Source organism: Protopterus annectens, chromosome 3.part1 (assembly GCF_019279795.1).
Source record: "Protopterus annectens isolate FY-2018-M chromosome 3.part1, PAN1.0, whole genome shotgun sequence".
NCBI lineage: Eukaryota > Metazoa > Chordata > Ceratodontiformes > Protopteridae > Protopterus > Protopterus annectens.
Genome location: NC_056732.1, coordinates 1,592,756,571 through 1,592,778,548, shown reverse-complemented (window position 1 = coordinate 1,592,778,548; position 21,978 = coordinate 1,592,756,571).

Sequence of the window (21,978 nt, the reverse complement as noted above, 5' to 3'; positions counted from 1 at the left end):
AGACAGAGATACAGAATTATATGATAGTTTCCAGAAGTTTAAGGAAAGAGGGTATGATGAAACTAACTTAAAAGAAAGTTTAAATAAAGTTTTGTACAATGAGAATGTAAAATGCATGTGGACATCTTATAAGAATAGTAATAGAATAGAGCAGGACAAAAACATATATTTTACTACTACGTATTCAGTGTTATCTGAAGAAATTATAGATATAGTTAAATCTAGTTGGAATATTGTAAGAAGAGAAGTAGATTGTTTACAACGGAATAAACTTTTGTTTTCTTTTAAGAGGGGCAGAAATATTAAAGATTTTATAGTACACAGTAGGTTTCAAAGACCAAAATTAGAGATATCAAAAGGAGTAAAGGAAAAAGGCACAGTAGTGTGCGGTAAATGCACTATTTGTAAATATGTGACTCAGACTTTTGAAAAAATTAATGGTAAGAATTTTGAAATGAATTAATGTTTTACTTGTAGGAGCCAAAGAGTTATATATGCAATCAAATGCACATGTAATAAATTTTATATAGGGGAAACAAAAAGACAATTTTCATGTAGAATAAAAGAACACATAAGGGATATTAGGAATTATAAATTAACTAGTCCTGTGGCTACACATTTTAATGAAATTCATAGGGGTAGTTTAGATGGGTTTCAGGCTACAGTTTTAGATAGTATAGTCTTTAACAAATTTATGAGTGATGAACAAGTTAAACAACTATTAAGGAAAAAAGAAGCATTTCTAATTTTGAAATTTAATACGATGTTTCCTGTGGGATTAAATCAAGAATGCTTCTGGAAAAGTTTTGTGTAAATATGTATATATGGGTCTGTTCTTTTAAGAAGAAGTGTTCATTAAGTTTGTGTCATAAGTAATTAATTAATTATTCTATTAAGGTTCAGTATATATGGACCTGAAGTTTTTTAAGGTTTGTACTCTGTTAAAGGCTTTTGGCCGAGGTGCTAGAGATTTGTAAGCTGGTGTTCTAAATAAATTTCCTACTACGGAGTTGCTGGTTTGCTGTTGGTGGTTTTTACATGTCCATGTGATATGTTGTGTGTACGTAGTTCCACCAAAAGGGGATGACCATACATTACATGTCAATCAGTCTTAGGCCATGATCCTGGCAGCAGTTGTCTGTGCGTTGGCCCAGCAATGGCTGTAGTGACTGCTTTGAAAGGTCAGCCAGGTTCAAAAGTCAGGATCAGCCCATCCCAAAGGCACACTGGCTGGGAACAAGTGTCTGCAGGTACCTGATGTCACTGCATATGCATCCCATACTGCATAATTCCATAGCTTAGCAGACCAGGCCCGTTATGCATATGATGTGGTAATTCCCAGGGTCAGTCGAGGTGCCCCCTTAGTGGTGTGGGACCACTGTTGCTGTATGCCACTGTCCAGGTACATATCCTGTAGTACGGCCAAGATAAACTATCAGTGTTATATGTGGTTGTATGTCCTCTCGGAGTGCCGGTAGCACACATACAGGGATACCACAAGGTCACAGTGATGCTGTGTATTCTTCTCTGCTGAGGGCGGCCCTCACCTGGACATGTGAGATGATAGGGAGGTTACATTCAGCTGTGATAAATATTTCAACTGGTGGGGGAGAAGGAGGGGGGATATGTGCACCGAACATGTCTGCAAGATTGTTGCCAATATCCGTGTGTTTGGTGAATGTTAAGTAGGTGTGTATTAACACAGAGCATATCTGAGGCATGTGGTCCATATGTGAAACATAACTGAAGAAGGCCTTGTGGTCATCCATAGTGTTTGTGTCCATTTCCCTCCCAGAGTAGGCCATGGCCGTTGTTATGATGGACCGTAGCATAGTACCAGTGCTGACCACAGATGCCTTCCCTTAATGTGAATGTGCTCTGTCCTGCAGTAGCCTCCTGCTATTGTTATACAATCTGCCTCTGTCTGGGGTCCACCGGACAGGATGCCTAACCTTTGTGCATAGGGTCTGGGTTAGAAATGTGTGCAAGTTCCATGCAATCTGTGGCATGTCCGTGGTAAGTATTTGCAAAGGGGAAGCAGTGTGGCTTGTGGCTTCCACTGGCCCAGTGTGCTGCATGGATACCATCTCAGTCCCAGCAAGTGAATAACTGTCTAATCACATACATATCAAAGTAGTCTACTGTGCTGGTGGTGGTGGTGGGATATGTATATCCAGGCCGAGTAACTTCTGTCCACATCACAGTAGTGGATGGTGTCCCACATACAGTACCTTGGGATGAACCCCCAGAGTGAGGTTGTGCATTGCACCTGTCAGTGTTTGCTGACCGATGGGGCATGCTACTATGTTGTGTGGAATGTGGCAGGTATTGCTGCACAGGTGTTGGCTGAGCACTGATATCTGGCCATGTACCTGTGTATCCACCACGACACACACACATGCAACATATGGGAGTAGCAGTATATCACTACACATGAGTATCATGTATAGTATGTGTGCCATATATTGCTGACATGGTCTGCTGATATCCTGTTTGTGTTCTCTTCCAGGGAGATGGCGTGACAGCCTAACCCCACCTACTCTGTGGCGGAAGATGAGGAGATCCACCAGAGCCTGGTGTGGGAGTATGACATCCTGTTTTCCTGCACCAGTCAGAATCAGCAGGAGAGGGCCGCACTGTTGCAAGACCTTGTCTGTAGGGTAAATGATATTGACATGCATAACAGGACATGTGAGCAGGTACAACATCACTGCAGTGATTTAATCTGAAGTGTCCGGCAGCGTGCATCAGATATCCACAGGCAACAGGTCGTCACAGGAGGTGGGGTGGCCACACATCCCCCCCTCATCAGACTGGAGGGGCTACTCCTAAGTGTTGTGGCTCCAGCCCCGGAACACCAACAGCAGTACACCTGCATTATGATGGAGGCTGGTTCCACACAGCAGCACGACATGGAGCGTGCAGGTAATATGCCATATGTACACTTGACTGTTCTGTACACTGTATCATATGCAATATCAATGGCACAGTTGTGCCCACTGACATTAATCTCTGCAGGTCCCTCCAGGGTTGCAGCAAGACAGGCCATCCATGCTGGTGAGTGTGTTTAACATAACCTATAATAGTCCTGATAATGCGAGTAACAGTAGTGTAACTCAGTAGTGCTCTGTGTGTATACTGCAGGGTGTACATGTGTGCATGTGTGCAGGTGTGCCTGTGCCCATGTGTGCATGTGTGCATGTGCGCAGGTGTGCCTGTGTCCACATGTGCATCTGTGCATGTGTGCCTGTGTCCATGTGTCCACGTGTGCATGTGTGCATGTGTGCATGTGTCCACGTGTGCATGTGTGCATGTGTGCATGTGTCCACGTGTGCATGTGTCCACGTGTGCATGTGTGCATGTGCCCATGTGTGAATGTGACCATGTGTGCATGTGTGCATGTGTCCATGTGTGCATGTGTCCACGTGTGCATGTGTGCATGTGTGCATGTGTCCACATGTGCATGTGTCCACGTGTGCATGTCTGCATGTGTGCATTTGTGCCTGTGTGCATGTGTGCATGTGTGCCTGTGTGCATGTGTCCACGTGTGCATGTCTGCATTTGTGCCTGTGTCCATGTGTGCATGTGTGCCTGTGTCCATGTGTGCATGTGTGCATGTGTCCATGTGTGCATGTGTGTATAAGTGCATCACTGGTAACAATGTCTGGAGACTGTAAACTGTGTTTCCTGTCTTCCTCCCACAGGTTCTGGGGCTGCTCTGGTGACCTGCAGCAGGGAACCTGAATCCTGTGCCACGGCTACTGGTGATGATATTTGTGTAATGGTACAGGAAGGTGTGTCAGGGTCTGCCATTGGTCAGCCAATTGACAGTACACAGCTGTCAACCCCATCATTGCGCACAGTCATCCTGTCTGTACATCCTTTGTCACCATTGGCCCTAGGTGATGGACAGGATACAGTGGGCATAGACCAGGGTAATGTGGTACCTTTGGCACATGCATCCCCACACAGCAGCCATGGGCAGGGTCCTCCGATGATACCACACAGACAGTTGCCCATGGGTTCTCATAGGAGCATCCGTGGGCGTACTGCCTCTGGCCAACGTGCCCAAAGAGGTCTGTCAACCTCAGCTATGTTTCGGACTGTCATGCAGGCACAGTCATGTATGGAAAGGTACACCAGACAGGGTCTGAGGGAGCTGAGAGCATGTCGCACAGCCATGACAGACAGTATGCGTGACATTGCGGATGCTATCCGTAACTTCACAGATGTCATAGACAGACATTGTGGGGACATATTACAGCAGTTCCACAACCAGATGTCCATGAGCCAGGGCAATGGTGGGCATTTGCGGCATCAACATGGCTGTATGCCAGCAGCAGCAGCAGCTGGCAGTCGGCGCGGACGACAACAGGCTCGCGCATGCCCCCATAGTGCCAGCAGCAGCCCCATCAGTGCTGGGTCTGTGCTGTCATTGGAACGCCCCAGGAGACCATGTGCACGTGGCTCTGGACAGTCCCAACAGGGACTTGTGTCCAGTCAACACACTCCTGCTTCTGATGACAGTACCCAGTCTGGCTTTGTACTGGATATGGTCTGTAGCATCCCTGCCAGGCACAGGTACCATGTCCGTGCACACAGACACTGATCTGTATGTCCTGCCAGGTGCAGTCTGTGGCTGTCCACAAACCCCTGTATATGACAGCCATGAGGTGGTGTGTGCGTGCATACACACATGCGAAATGTTAACACCTAGGGCAACCACATACACGCACACACTGCACCAACACTGCCCCACCCTGTACTGCTGCCCCTCACCAACACACATACACACACATGTAAATTGGTGGTATCAGTGGCTGACTCAGGCATACCTAATCCACACCCTGTGCATATGATGACACTGTGCCACCTCCTGCAATCTCCAACATCATTGCGGGAACAGGTAAACACATTGCTGATGCACAGGGTGACTACATAGAAGTGTATTAGTAGTATCATGTTGGTAACAGTACAGTGTGCTGCTATGACTGTGTGTATATCCCAGCATGCCTGCTGCAGTAACTATATGAATGTCCTGAATTGTTATCTGCACCCATAGTACATACCAAAGTGTAACAGCTGCACATAATTGCATGCCAGTGGTAAGGTTGTCAACAGATAGCCGCATACATGGGTAGCACAGGGGGAAAGCTAACGCAAGTAGTGATATGCAATGGTGGACATGTACAGTAATGGTGTCAAGTTGCCCACAATGACTATGCAATGTGGATGTTCGCGCATGTAGATATGTGTGCAGTACCAATGTAATCCAAATCACAAATAACTAAGACATAATATCAGTTCTACCATGGACATCTGTGCTGTGTATTCCTGGGTACATGTTGATAGTGCCTACATATTTGCATTGTTACTTACTGTTATTGTTACCCCTTCTTTGTTGTACAATGCATTACTTCCAGCCCTGTTTACTGTAGCTTTGTTTGCATGCATGTTCGCTTGGGGTTCCCTGGAACACTGCTTACACCTGCAATGCAGAGTTACAGTGCTTCTGTAGACTCCTAGTGACATCTGCATAGCGTACGATACGTATGTCAACTTTACACATGACAGAATGTCACTGTCTGTCCTGTACGCATGTACGTTGCCTGTGACACATTGCACATGTCTTACCTGGCATTTACCCACGTGTGCAGTCATATATGCCAGTGCTATGAAACAGTAGCGGTACACCCACACATACACACCTTCAGTATGTTGTTCCCCATTGGCCCTATGTGTTGGTACTCAGCATGGCAATCACACTACTAGGGTAGCATGTGCAACGGTAACCTGTGAATCACCTCTATGGTCCAGTTGTGGTTTATGTGAGTCATGTGGCAATGTCACAGCTGCCACATCTATGCAGTCAGCCATCACCCTTGGCCAGGAACATACAACACATGTGTGGGATGCCACCACACAGCCAATCTGGGGACTGGGCTCTCTGAACCCAGTAATGCCATACCCTGTCAGGTGGCATGTCATATATACTACATCCTGGACAAACTTCAACCCCAATCCCTGCTGCTACTATTGATAAAACCCCTGAAGATGTTTCTGATAGTTTTGACCAATTCTTTACTGAGACATTTCAGGCCCTAGCTAGCCATCTACCTCCTAGCTCCCCTGGTCCTGAAAGTAGCACCCCTAGAAACCTACTTGCATTCAGCTGCCAACCAGTCACCACTTCACTTCTCCGTACCTTGATTGAAACAGTGAAACCCACTACACTTTCTGCTGATCAACTCCCTGCCGAGCACCTATCAAAATCAGATGATGCTATTGCTTACCCCGTCTCAAAAGTAATCAAACGAACCATGGTAGAATCTAAATTTCCCACCATCTGGAAAATATCATATGTAATCCCACTTCACAAAGGAGGCAGCTCTACTGAATTCTCCAATTATAGGCGAATAGCTATACTCTCTCCACTTGCAAAGATTATGGAAAAATGTATTCATAGACGATTCATGCACCACCTAATCCAAACTCGCCTTATGGCAGACAGCATGGCTTCTGTCCTCATCACAGCACTATTTCAGGTCTCCTAGCCTTTACTAACACCATAAACCATACTTGCAACACTAATTATATATCCTCAGCCCTCTTTTTGGATCTTTCCAAGGCATACGATATGGTTGATCACCAACTTGTAATCCACACCCTGCAAACATTCTGTCTAGATACTGGAGCCTTCCAATGGTTTCAATCCTACCTGCATGGTCGACAGCAGGCTGGCCTCTGGCAGAACAAACTCTCTAACCTTCTACCTAACACCCTCAGAGTACCACAAGGCTCTGTACTAGGGCCCTTGCTGTTCTCCATCTTCATTAACGACCTTTATACTGTCATCCCAAAAGTCAGCTGTATCCAATATGCTGAAGACTCTACTCTGATCTGCTCAGCCACATCTCCAGTAGAGTTATGGTCAGCTACCCAGACCACCTTTAATACAATAGAAAACTGGCTTTCTGAACATCGTCTGATCCTAAATCCCAAATAAACTAAACTGCTGTTATTTCACCAACACGTAGGTCTACCGCTTTCACCTTTACCATAACATCAACTGATGGCACAATAATCTCCCTGACCCATCTACTAAACTATTAGGTGTCATCATAGACAATAATCTCAAATGTGACCTACATGTTAACCAAATTATCAAAGCCATCAATAAAAAACTAGGGTCACTTTACAGAATAAAAGCCTTCCTAGCCCCTCCAGCTAAAGGTGCCATAGCTCGCTCACACCTTCTTTCAATCCTTCTGTATGCATCCCCTCTACTCTCGAATATGAACAAGACTGTCCTTAACAAACACTCAATTTGCTACAACCACATTGCCAGGTTTGCCACTGGGCTGCCTTTTAGGACACATCATTGCATCAATCTAAATCAGCTTGGTTGGCTTGCAATACCCAGCCTAATACAGTATAGCCAACTGATTATGGCCTATAAAATCCTCTATAATCCGGACAATACTCCTGCACTTCAAATATTATCACCCCCTATAACAATCCTAGACCGCTTCGATCCTCTAACAAACTACTAATTCAGACTAGCAAATTTAATAACACAGCCGGCGATTCCCTCTTTGCAAACTCTGTAAGTAGATCCTGGAACTCACTTCCAGCTGATATTACCTTACTTTCCACCTTAGGTCAGTTTAACACTAGACTCAAACAACATTTGTCACTTAACTGGCTATGTCAATGTATCAAGCCTGGCTAACTCGAATGTGTAAAATCTGTGAACCAGTTTACTGTGTAATTTAATTTAATCCTGACTTGTGCTCATGACTAACATTAACCTGTAGAACATGTTTAACTTGCTTACTTATGTAATCTCTGTAAATAATCTGTTTGTAATATGTAATGCTGGTATTATGTAATGCTGTATCTGCTTACCCTTGTAGCTTTTCTCCCCGGGCCTCCCGTGGAAATGGACATGCATCCAGTCGGACTATCCCGGTCAACAAATGTAGGATAAATAAATAAATAAATAAAATATATTACAGTGACTACAATACAAGTCAGACATTGACATGCACTGACAGCATGCTGAACACACTGGGGCATACGTGGGGACTCAGAATAGCATCCTGCCTGAGCATCACACACCTCCGCAGCTGGCATACAGGCACATGTTCCATCGGAATAGAGCACATGCCACACATGGCACACACATCCCCTGTGCCACACACTCACAGCCTGTAGGGCTACACAACACACCTGCTACAGACGTGTCAGGTACCTGTCTTGGGTGCTGCACTGGGGTCCCGCTCAACAGGCTGTATCTGGTGAAGGTCACAGTGATATGCCTCAGGGGCACTATGGTCCACCACAGAACACATGCATACAGGTCAGTCAGAGGCTTGGACACATATGACTCACTCATTGACCATGCCAGTATGGCTGGCCTGAGACATACCTCCCTGGACTACATGATAGGGAACATAGAATGGATCTCTCAGCATGTGGCACAGGCCAGTATGAGCCTGATCTTGGTTGCCAACATACCCTCACCAGGTATGCTACCACTATATGTGGGAAGGGTGTTGTATGTCTACATTATGCTCAGTCTCCACTGTCATTCATAGGGTATCCGCTGGCTGTCAACATGTGCTTACATGCTAGGGAAGCTACAATGATGTGCAAGGGTCATCTTGCACGTGACACCCATGGCCCGATGTATAATGGCAAAGCTCCTTGGTACACACATACTGCCTTATGCTGCAGGACATGGTTTACATAGCCACCTCCGTGGGTATCACACAGGTTAGGACACTAACAGTGCTGCTACACAACAACAGCAGTGTACACGCATGCACCTGACACTGTCCTCAGCACGGTGAACTGCAATGTCTGTGCAGTACCAGATTCCTGATTCATGGCTCACAGGTGTTACCCATCACTGACAGGTTATGCCCCATACCATGCCTGTCGTCCCCTACACATGTAACACACATGGACAGGGGGGGTGGTATCCCAAGGTACCACAGATACACACACCTCCAGGTTGTTGGCACAGCACAAAGCATCAGGGCCTAATCATGTGCAGCTAACAGTGTGTTGGACTGCCATCTGGTTCATAGCCTGGCACACACAACCCTCACATACACAGGAAGACCACCTATCCTCCATAACAACACTGGCAATATGACTGTCTCAAGAACTGTGTTTATATGGCTGGACTGCATCCAGCCAAACATTGTGCGTGAGCATTACTGTAGCTACAACACACTAGTTGAAGGGTTCAGAGCATGTGGTCACTGAATTGCAGTGGAATGACATGTTACCACTACCACAACAGGTGGGAACATGCAGCACCTGTACATCGACTACATGTACACTATATGGCCCAGACCAGATGTGTATCCCCTGCTGCAGGTATTTTACCATATACACCCACACTGTAAAGAGACATACCACGTGTGGACCCTGCACAGTAAGATACAGTCATAGTGGTATACATTGCAAATACCATTTCTCCACTCGAGGCATGTGTCAGACATGGTAACTACTGTAGGTCACAGGTATTTATGTGTATGTGTCACACACATACATCGTGCGTGCAATGTCATTGCTGGTTTAGGCAATGGCATGCATTGTTATGTACAAAGACCCACACAAGGTCATACTGTGTGACACAACCACACGTGGCAGTTGTGGGTTACCAAAACATACCTATCTGTACTCTGACAATGGTAATAGACACAGTAGCAGAGCACACTATTGGCATTATTAGCCAACTAGCCCTGTTTGGCTGTGCTGATAGTGTGGTGACATCCCCTGTTTACTGGGGGAATATGCAGCATCTGATGTATTGTAGTATTTGCCAAAAGGATCTGTTCTCTCACACTTGCATTTACACACACCCTACTACCCCCACACACACTTGCCATTTGCAAGATTCATTCCCCTACCTAAGTCACGACACGTGAGAGAGACGCATTAGCAAAGCGCACTATTCGGATTACTAGATAGTTCCTCTTCTCTGGCTGTACTTATAGGGTGCTGACAACATCAGTATTTTGAAAGGGTAATGTGATCTCCTGATTGCCAAAACTAACATGTTTTTCATATGGAAATGCACACACACATGCCATTTACAGATTTCAAACTCCTACCTAACTACATTACGACACTCAGGAGAGATGCATTAGCAGAGTGCACTATTTGCATTACTGAGAGGCTTCTTTTCTCCTGCTGTACTTATAGGGTGCTGACATCATCTGTGTTTAGAAAGGGGAATGTGCATCCTGTAGTGTGTTCTCCCAGTTGCCAGAAGGGACATTTCCCTCACGCAAAATTGCACACACACTAACCCCCCTCATCCAAACACACACACTTGCCATTTGCAGGATTCAAACCACTACCTAATTATGTTATGACACTCGAGACAGGCGCATTAGCAGAGCGCGCTATTCGCATTACTGGGAGGCTTCCCTTCTCCTGCTGTACTTATAGGGTGCTGACATCATCTGTGTTTAGAAAGGGGAGTGTGCATCCTGTAGTGTGTTCTCCCAGTTGCCAAAAGGGACATTTCCCTCACACAAAATTGCACACACACTAACCTCCCTCATCCAAACACACACACTTGCAGGATTCAAACCACTACCTAACTATGTTATGACACTCAAGACGGATGCATTAGCGGAGCATGCTATTCGCATTACTGGGAAGCTTCCCTTCTCCTGCTGTACTTATAGGGTGCTGACATCATCTGTGTTTAGAAAGGGGAGTGTGCATCCTGTAGTGTGTTCTCTCAGTTGCCAAAAGGGACATTTCCCTCACACAAAATTGCACACACTAACCCCCCCTCATCCAAACACACACACTTGCCATTTGCAGGTTTCAAACCACTACCTAACTATGTTATGATACTCGAGTCAGACGCATTAGCGGAGCACGCTATTCGCATTACTGGGAGGCTTCCTTTCTCCTGCTGTACTTATAGGGTGCTGACATCATTTGTGTTTAGAAAGGGGAGTGTGCATCCTGTAGTGTATTCTCCTAGTTGGCAAAAGGAATACTTCTTTCAAACAGTCTTGAACAAACACTAACCCCTTCCACACACACTGAGCATGTACAGGATTCAAACCCCTACCTAACTATGTTATAACACTTGAGACAGACGCATTAGCAGAGCACGCTATTTGCATTACTGGAAGGTTTCTCTTCTCCTGCTGTACTTATAGGGTGCTGACATCATCAGTGTTTAGAAAGGGTAATGTGCATCCTGTAGTGTGTTTTCCTAGTTGCCAAAAGGGGCACTTCCCTCTCACAGCCTTTCACACACACAAACCCCACTCACCCACACACACACTGAGCATTTGCAGGATTCAAACCCCTACCTAACTATATTATGACACTTGAGGGAAACGCATTAGCAGAGTGCACTATCTGAATTACTGGTCATCTGTTCTGCACCTGTAGTATTTATAGGGTGCTGACATCTTTATTTCTACAGAGGTATGTACATGTAGTACTACCTGTCAGGTGGGGGATAGCATATATATGCATTTGCAGCCAGCTACGTCAGGGTCAGATATGCACATCGCACTGGCAGGTTATGTTCTATACCATGCTTTGGGACCACAGGACCTGTAACACACAACACAACCAGTCCAGAACACCACACCCGCATCCAGGACACACACTTTGCTTCCCTGGGAAGAGTGCCAGGATATGCAGGTGTTCACATACACCATTCCAGTTGTTAACATCAGGTACAGGCATATTGTGTGTGAGAACTACTCAGGCCTCTACCACTTTACCCTACAGCCACTACAATTTGTGGGTCCATGTGCTATGGCAGAACCACACACCACAGACACATGGGGGAATACATATTGCACCTGTCCATCTGCAACGTGGGTACTCACTGTTCCACACCAGAGGTAGACCACCATTGTTGATATCTGACCATACCCACCTTTCCCTGGACATCCATATCCCATCTCCACCCCCAGGCAAGGCTGTCACTGCACACAAACTGTATTTAGCACAAGCAGACTCTACACTTGTATAGACTGGGGTGGACGACTTCAGAGGACCCATGCCGGAGGACTATACTGGCCACTCAGCATAATCCTTGACAATTGCATTCTATGAGCATGTGTATGGTTTGCATTGGTCATGCTATCCCACATATACCCATGACTGCTCCACAATAAGACACCTGTCAGCTGTACACCAGCCATATATGCGCCGTACAACAGATAGAGTGACCTAATACATTGCAGAGCTGTAGCCCACAGAGGGAGGACATCTGTGAACAGTTCCAGCATGGCACTTCATTCACACATACTCATTACAACACAGTGTTGACAGTGGAATCGTCCAGAGAATGCAGACAGGGCTCCCCTCAGTCTGTTATTGACAGACACCTACTGTCAGAGATCCTCAGCAACCCTCTCACAGCACACACCGACAACATGGCTGTGGCTTAGCACATTCAATCCCTGGGACCTCCACGGTGCCCCTGCTTGACAGAGGCACAGCTCACTAGCCTCACATGTTGCCTTCTATGACCTACTTTACAGTGGCACAGTAGCCTACTATCCTGGGGATGCAGATGCCAAGCACACTCTGGCTGAGCTGTCATTCCCTAGGGCAACAAGCCTAGTAATGACCTCTACACCCATATGTTCAATTGTCGGATGCACAATATCTGTTGTGCTGTTCTACTGTTTGCAGGTCTTTATTGCCATAGCATTCCCTGTTCCTATGACCAACTTGTATATCTGTGGAAGATGTTTGCATATGACGGCGATCCACTATATCACTTATGTCTCTGTAGTCATTTACTGTGTGCACTGGGCTGATTGCTGTGTTGTGGTTGGTTCCTGGACTGACACGTACAAATACCAGATATGTGTGGCCAACTGCTAAACGGAGATATGGCCTGTGTGTGAGCATGCGCAGTTCAGCCTTTCCATGGCATGTTGTCTGACATATGCCTCATTTATCAAAGTGTGCGAGCATGCCCAGTGTGAGCTTTCCATATGTTGCACTCTGAAGTCCACCACATATTTGGGTGTGTGTGAACTTCAACAATATCTCACATTTATGGTTGTGTGTTGGGTGTCATGTTGTGTACTAACTGGCCAACTGCTTCGTGTCTGCCACAACAGGGATTATACTGTGCCTGTAGGGATTGCATGGGATACTTTGCAGACAGTTCTCAACATACTTTCATAATGACCTAACACTGTAGTACCGTATAGTGTACTGGTTCAGTACTTTCACTGTGGTGGACAGTATCCTGGGCTTTAGTCCTATGACTGCTTGACATCTTCATAGTGAGCACAACAGACTGTGTAGGGGCCAGTTGTGCACATATGACCATGTTGCAATATGTTCAGATATGGACTACCTACACCAGGCTCGTCCAACATTGCTAGTGTATTCCACAACATGGGTGGACATTGGCAAACACTAGCGATGTTCCCTAGGCCATTTCTGATGCTAGTCACAGGGTGTGTTTATCCTTCGACACACATTGTAACTAGAGTTTGCCATGACATATGTCATGGTTAGTATACTGTGCCTCCGTCTACCTCTGACATAACAGTGATACCCAGGGTTAGCCTACCATCTCCCATACACTCATCAGGATTCCTCTTGAGGGGTGTCGATATGTGACTCTCTGGCTGACCTGTACCAGGAGTTTACTGAAGAGTGGGGGTGCCTTCTGTGTTATGGATCATTCTGTACAGCTTGTCCTATGTATGTCAGTGCTGGGGTTCAGGTCTCTCATGTGCATAGCTCACTGCCATTCAGATTGTACAAGGTGCAACATGTTCATTCATTCCAGGTTGGACATGGCTTCATACATCAGGCACAGCTTTCCTGTAGCTGGGAAGGATGGCGGTGTGTGGGGCTGCAGTTTGTTTACTCAGGCAACACATGACATCTGTTCATGCTCTTTGCTACCCCTGGTGGGGTACTGTTGTGGACTTTACAGTTGATGTAGGTGTCTGCTGCGGTATATCCCACAGGGGCTATTGTAGTCAGTTGTGACGCTGATGGAGGATGGCTGCAGAGCCACAGTGAGTTCCCCTTATCTACATCTGCCAACCTTCATGTTTGGGTGGGTATATGGTACATGTTTCTGCGAACACTACAGCCACATGTCTGTCCAGTTCAGGATATCTATCACCTTTTGTACCCAGGTCTCACATTACATGTTGGGTAACTCATGGGTTGACACCTGTATGGTAATTTGTGGGCACTTACTGTATATCCACGGTGGTTGTCTATACACAGTTCTGCAATTAGCTTGCTGACATGGCTATGGCTACAGTTGTCTGTTTGTAGGTGGCCCTTTTGTGGGTTGCTTGTGTCAGCTGAGGGTCGGATATGGTGGGCTGTTTGTACTCCTCTGCATACATGTTCAGTCACAGTCCTTCCATGTTGGCCTATACCTATGGGACATATATACAGAACGGGGGTGGGGGTGGGCCAAGACCAGGTCTTGTGGGACGCCACTCATATCCGCTTTGTAGTCTGACATGGATGCGGCATGTCTAACCATGTCAGTTCTGTCCTTGGTCTGGTTTGCAACCCCTCTACTGACATAGGGGTATATATTTAAGCTGCTGAACATATCCATACTGAACTCATACGGTATTGTCTAGAAGCATGTGCACAGTCCAGCTACGCTGTGTGGACCACATTGCCCTCATCAATGACCTTAATGACTGCTTCAAATGGGTCAGACATGTTTAGGGGCAGGTTCTGCAGTTACGACAGCCACACTGTGTAGGGTCCAGTATCAGTAGGTCCACAATAGCCTTCTGTCTGCGGTACATACTGATCCTTTCCATAGCTGTGCAGAACAAGCCTGTCAGGATCCTGGGGTGGTAGTTTGGAGTATCCATTCAGGCAACACCTTTGTTGTGATGGACCACTGTTGTTGTACACTGCTCTTTGGGTACATATCCTGTGGTAAGGCTGACATTGGGCAGTAGTGTGATTTGGCATTCCATTATTCTTGGAATCCATGTTGGCCTCAGCACAGGACACCATCACATACCTTTGCTGCTGTGTGTTCTGCTTTGCAGATGATGGCTGTTACCTCAGCATCTGCAATGTCAGGGGACCATCAGTCTGCTGGGATAGGTATTTTGCACTCGGGGGGGGTGTTTGCACTGCACCTGACAGGTTGTATGTTAGCAATATGTGTGTGTGTTTGGTATGTTGTTTGTAATATCTGTGTGATTCGGAGCATATCTGTGGATGCTCAACATGGTTCCTACCATCAGTTGGGTAACCCTTGTGATTATCCTTAGTGTCCTGTATGTTTTGTATCTTCATAGGTTCATGGGTTCATACTAGGCTATACACCCTAGGCCATTAGTAAGCCTAGCCAGAGTGTGTGTGTCTTTCGCCACCCCTTGCTATGTTCAATTATGGCCATTTATGAAGTTCTTCACTGTGCCTCTGTCTGGTCGTGACACAGTGAGAGCCCCCAGTATACATGTACGGTCATCCATCCACTTGGCAATATTCCTGTTGAGGGGTGTCAGTGAGGGGCTCTGCCTACCATGGATTGGGATCCTGTTTCTGGGTGTGGGGAGCCTCTGGGTTATGTATCTGTCCCTCCAGCACATCTTATTTCATTATGTGTTGAGGCTGACATCTGTGACTCTCACAGCTCCAATGGCTTTGATTTCCTGTGGTGGAGCATGTCCATTACTCCTGTGTTGGACATGGCCTTGTACAACAGACATACAATGCCTTTGTGTAGGCAGTGTGTGACTGCAGTCAGCTGGGGTGTCTACAGCCAGGCAGCATATGACATATATTTCACACCCTTTATCCTGTTGGTGGAGTAACTATGAGGTCTTCTGAACCGCTGCAGGTGTCACGTACGGTACATCCCATATGAGTCATTGTACTAGATTATGGGTCTGATAAGGGAACAGTACAGCGGCACAGTGACCTCTGTTGATGTTGATGTGAATCCTTTCCTGATATGGTGTCCAGTATCGACAGTCTTCATAGCCACATTGGCATTGTGGCTGTCACATGACAGATTAATGTCGACCTGTGTGCCTAGGTCCCTGATTACTCCTTGCATACATAATGGTTTGACACCTATGTGGTACTTTGTGTGTACCTTGTCTGGTATTTGGTGGGACATTCATACTGTCCAGTGTCTTTGGATGTCTGGGTGGAGTTCTTGTGTGTGAGAGTGTGGTCTGTCACATGCTACAGACTGTACAGCAGTTTTGACTACAGTTATGTGCACATGGGTGGTGTCCGCTGCTTTGTGCATTGTCAGTTACCTGGCTATATGGGTGTCTGTGCTGCATATGGATACTCCCCCTCCTTTGATGTCTTGGTGCAGGTGTTGGGGCCATAATACATGATATGTGGTATAACCTAGTAGTGCTGGTGTGCTATCACTAGGCTTGCAGCAGGCTTCTGTCACTGGACAGACATCAATGTTCTCCATAATGGGAAGTGCCTCAGGGGCATGCATATTGCAGTTTACACATCTGGCATTGGTCAGCATTACCCTTATGTTTCCTACCACTTATGTTTTCTAGGGTGGTGGGTAGTCTTTTTGGCCTTGCCTACATACGGCTCTATGGAGGCGGCAAAGGCCTTATCCAGTATCCAGACGCACACGGGTAACAGCTGACAGCCATCCCTGTAACAGCAGCATGGCTTGTCATGCTTGACATCTCAAGCAGACACACATTAGACCCTCTTGGACTGACAGCTGTAACTGTGCCAGCTGTTAAACATGAGCATTCTGTGTTTGTACTGTGGCATCATTCTTGGCGAGGGTTGGATGCTGCACACAGCCAGGGTCATCCCGCCCTGGGGTACATACTCGGAGGGACCATCCATGTCTCATTTGATGTTGACTAGGGAGGTACATCTCAGGTAATTCACACCAGCATGGACATTGAGTGCATCATATTTCTGCTTGCTTTGGGGTGACCTGCGCACTTGTGTTAAGTGGCATTTTGTGGAAGCCTACAAGCAGCTTACTCTACCCTTTCCCTTGTTCAGTCTGGTGAGTGGGACAGCTGTGTGTCTCCCTATACAGACACCTATTACGACTGTATCAGGCATGTTGTTTCTCCTTCGGGCCTGTGACTGTTTGGCACACCAGCTTTGTGTACTATTCGTTGCATGTGCTATGTTTGAAGGTTGTGGTTGCTTGTGATCTACTTTGGAGGCTTCTGTTGGTGTGGTGTGTTTGTAATTAAGGCCTCTGGGAATATTTGTCTGTGTTTATGTGTTTGGTTTACAGTTGTGGTAGGTCTATGTGGGACTGGGTTTGTGGTGTATGTGGTTACCTTCTCCTGACTAGTGTTGACAGTACTGAGTTGTTGGAGCTCAACCTCTGGTTTGGATACATGGATGCATCTATCACATATGTTTGTATTTATTGGGGGGTGTTGTGGTTGTCTGTGTACTTGGTACTGGCATCACATTGCCTCTGGATTCACAGATTATACTTGTTGTGGCCGGACTTAGTGGATTGTATGTGTGGACATATGTTGTTGCCATACTACTGGTCAGTGATTACTTCCCTTTTTATGTTTGCTCTATCATGTGGTGACTTCCTCATTCTCTTGCATGGTTTGGTAATGGCTGGAGGCCAGCATGCCAGATGCCTGCGTGTATGGCATTGTGTGTTGTTGTTATTTGTGATTGCATACTCCAAGCATTCCTGGCTGTGTTCATGGAATGCCTGTATAACATGTTCTGTGGTGTGTCCCATATTCTGCACTTGCACAGGGCCTTTTGTGGATTCAACATCAGTTTTGAGGGCTGCAACCTATACTTTACACATGTTTTTCACTGTGGTATTCTGGCCAGGGACTGGGGTCAGGGTGTGTATATCCAGTGTGATTACTCTATGGTCTGGTCTTACCAGTGAGGGGTACACTTCTCATCTTGCCATCCAGTACACATGTTGCTGATTGTCACATCCAGTATACTTACCCCTCTTGTGGGAGTAGTACATTTTTTCTGGGCATTTTGGTTTATGGAATCTGGGTGATTTTCTCCTACTGTGTTGGTGCTAGTACAATGCTACCGGTGTATGTCTGGGTATTTTCAGTCAAGCAGTATAATGTGGTTTGGGGGCTTGATATATTCATGTATTCCGACATAGGCCAGGTGCTGTTCCTGGTATTAGGACAGTAGTCTGCAGCAGGCTATATACTGCGAGGCAGTTTTAGCCATTGGTATTTGACCATGGCTATTCCATGCTGCTTTTTGTTGTGGTACCAACATGGGGGTGTGGTTATCTTTGCCATTTCTTGCTAGTCACCCTCCTTTTGTAGCTTGTTTCATGTTTTGCGGCTGTACAGCACAGTATGAGGTGTGACCTGGTAGTGTTAGGGTGCTGATGTGAGCCTTGTCCAGTTCTCTATTACAGGACTGGTATCTACATTCTCCTTACTGTGTGCATTTACACTGCACACATCTTGCTGTTTATACATCTGTCATGGGGTAGTATTACATCTAGGTTCATATCCCTTGTAGAACCTATGAAGGTGGGTTTGTGTTTTGAGACTTACCTATTCAGGGCATGCTGTGGGTACTGACAGCCTTTGCCGGTATCCATGGGACATGGCATGATAGGTGCACGCCACCCCTAGCAGGTGGTGCATCATGTCAAGCTCCGCATATCTTCCCAGCCTGTAACACATTGGGTCCCCTTTGACTGACTGCATTACTTCAGCCAATTATTGTACTTGATCTTCTTGTCTTCATAGTGTGGCATCATGCTTGGTGAGGGCGAGATGTTAGGCAGGGTCTTCATATTTGCATATACTAGATGGTGTTACATTGCTTAACACATGGCAATCATGCCTCAGGTGGTGCTGCAGGGCTGCCTCTGTCGGATGCACATACTACACTCCCTGTACATGTTTGAGAGCAGGTTGTGTCATGTTAGGCATCCCTGTTACTATATGAGTGAGTCAGAGAGGGGTATCATTCCCAGGGTTCCTACTGAGCCAGTGTATGTGGTATGCGTTGCCTCTTTGCCAAGGCCAGGGCATACTGGGCACGCCTCCTTCTGCCTACTGGGGCAGGCTCAGGTTGTTCCTCCTCTGAGTCACGCTCTGCCTGTGATGGCCTTGGCAATGGTGGGGGGCTGTTTGGCCCGGCCCTATGCTGGTCCTGCTGCAGCTGTTTTCACAAGATCATATTATGTAGCATAGCACATACCATGACAATTTGGGTACATGTAGTTGGTGTGTACTGCAAGGCTCCACCAGATGTGTCCAGACACCAGAACCGTTACTTGTGCAGCCCAACCACACGCTCTATTACATTACGTGTTTGTGCGTGTGCCTCATTATGGCGTTCCTGTTCAGGTGTGTGTGCATTTCTGATGGGTGTCATCAGCCACGGCTCCAGTGCATAACCTACATCCCCCACTAGGTGTCCGTGTGGGATGTCCCCATTGGCAAATGTCTGGTACAGCTGCGTCAAATGCCAGATGTGGGAATCGTGATAACTCCCAGGGCAGCCAGCACACACATTCATTATTATGCCCTGGGCATCACACACTACCTGGCAGTTGATGGAGGGGAAGCCCTTGCGGTTAATGTAGGCCCTACCCTGCTCACCGGCTGGTGCTTTGATGCGTATGTGCGTGCAGTCTATTGCACCCAGTACCTCAGGGTATTCCGCTATTTGCTGGAAGAGACGCATATTGCTGGCCAATACCTCACGGGCATTGGGGAAATATACATGATCACCGACATGTGCTGACATGGCATCCAGGAACTGGTGTAGTAGCCTGGAGGCTGATGCCTGTGATATCCCCATCATATTGCCAGTTGGTCTCTGGAAGGTACCTGTTGCTAGTATTCTTAGGCCAACACATACCTTGGTTTCCACTGGGATGGGTTCCCCTCTGTTGGTTCTGTGTGTGAGTCGTGGCCTGCACAGCACAACAATTTGCTGCAGGAGCTCTCTGTCCACTCTATAGCGCTCTACTATCTCCAGCTCATGTAACCCATGGTAGGTGACCCTGGGCCTGTACACTCTTCTCCGTCTCCTCAGTGTGGGTTGTCTGGCACCATCTGCATTGTCACCACCCTCAACAAGTCACCTATGTCTCATTATGACAGCTATGGCAGCCCCTAACATTTCTGCTCTGAGTGAAGCTTTTTCAGTTTTCACTTCTATTAGCTTACTCCTGTCTTGCAGTGTCTCTTAATGGAAACATCCTGCACTACTGTTTGCAGAGTTTTAAGTGCTGGGCTGGGCTACTATTCTGCCTGTGTAATTGCCTGCTTCTAATTGTTTTCACCTGCTAGCTTCAGCAGTTATCCCTGCTAGCTTCCTATTAATTCTGTTGCTTCCTTTTTCCTCTCTGTTTCCTCAGGGGGGGAGCAACGTGCATACTATCTGAAACATGCTCACAGTGGCTTACACGGTTCAGAATCTACTTATTTGGGTTAAACTGCGCGTACACCCGCGCAAACACTGTTACACGTCTACCAACAGCTTCTAACATACTCAGCCTGCCCTACATGTGCGCACACCAGCGCAAACAGTGTTAAACATCTCCCAACACGCTCCCACATGCTCAGACTGCCTTACACGCGCACACACTGTCCTACTCACGCTTCATGGTGCACACGTGCGCGTGCACGCCCAGCAAGAAACTTTGGTCTAAGTAACAGTGTACACCTTCCATTTCTTGACTTTCCATGACTTATCTAGTGGCACACCTCTTTCCATGATCTGTGCCTGTCATCTGTCATGTTACACTGGCCTCCAATGAACTGCATTTCTTTCTACCATTCCCCCCTGTGATGTCACCTATCTCCTACTCTATTCCTCCCCCTTATGTATCTCTTACACTACTCAGACTGTGCTCATTTGCTATGTGACTGTGAGATTCAGTATCCGAACCCTCATTTACATGAGATTGCCTACTAATGCTTAGTTACATGTCTTAGACTCAGCTTCCCCTCTTAGCAACCACTACACGGTGGCCATGTTGTTTATGGTCTGCTGGTCCCTGCATTGTCATTCCATGTATTGCATGAAACCCACATTTGTGGGGTTATAACCTTCTTTTTTATGTTTTTATACAGCGCAGCCCGTTTGTGCGGGGCTGCGCTGGGGATCGCCGAAAAAAATATATATAATTTTATCATTTTGCCATCAGGTTGTATTGCCAATGGCCACATATTTGGCCATTGGCATGCTGCCTGAGTCATATGCAATCTTTTTTTGGAGCTGACATCGCTCTGTTGTGGATTTTGCAGAAATGTACTCAGTTGTCAACTGAGTACATTTCTGCAGCTAAAACGTCTCCTACACGGACTGGTTTCTGCTTCGTGGATCGCTAATATACCTCATTTGCATACCTTTCAGATGCAAGTGAGGTATTTAGCATGTCCACGCCCAGTCCGTGTAAGAGACGTTTTAGCTGGTCTCTTACACGGAGCTTAGGGCTGTTCCTGGATAGCGAGGCTTGCATGGAGTGTTGCACGTCTCTTACACTCCGTGCAAGCCTTCGTGAATCCTGCCCAATGTCATTGACATTCAGAATTGCTATTTAGCTGAAACACCTTTTATCCTTAAAGGTGATTTGCATGTATCCCATGAGGCCTCTGATGCAAGACGTTTAAGGTATCACACAGCTAGAAGTCTAGCTTTGCTAGATTTTTCTTTTTGTGTTTTTTAACCAGTTGGTTATCTGTGTGACCTTTTTACTCTTTGTTTTAATAAGGCTACAATATAACAAAGGGTAAGCTATTTAAAATTCAAGTATCTTAGAAACAATTCAAAACTTCCATGGTATAAATAAATGGCAGTTAATATTGTTGGGACCCAAATATTCAGCTACATAATAATACAAAAATGTTTCACAAATACTTTTTGGGTATTTTTCTATGAAATATCCATTCTAAACAAGTCCCAGAATTCATTAGCATGTGTACAGCGGATGCTATACAGAATTTGACCTTC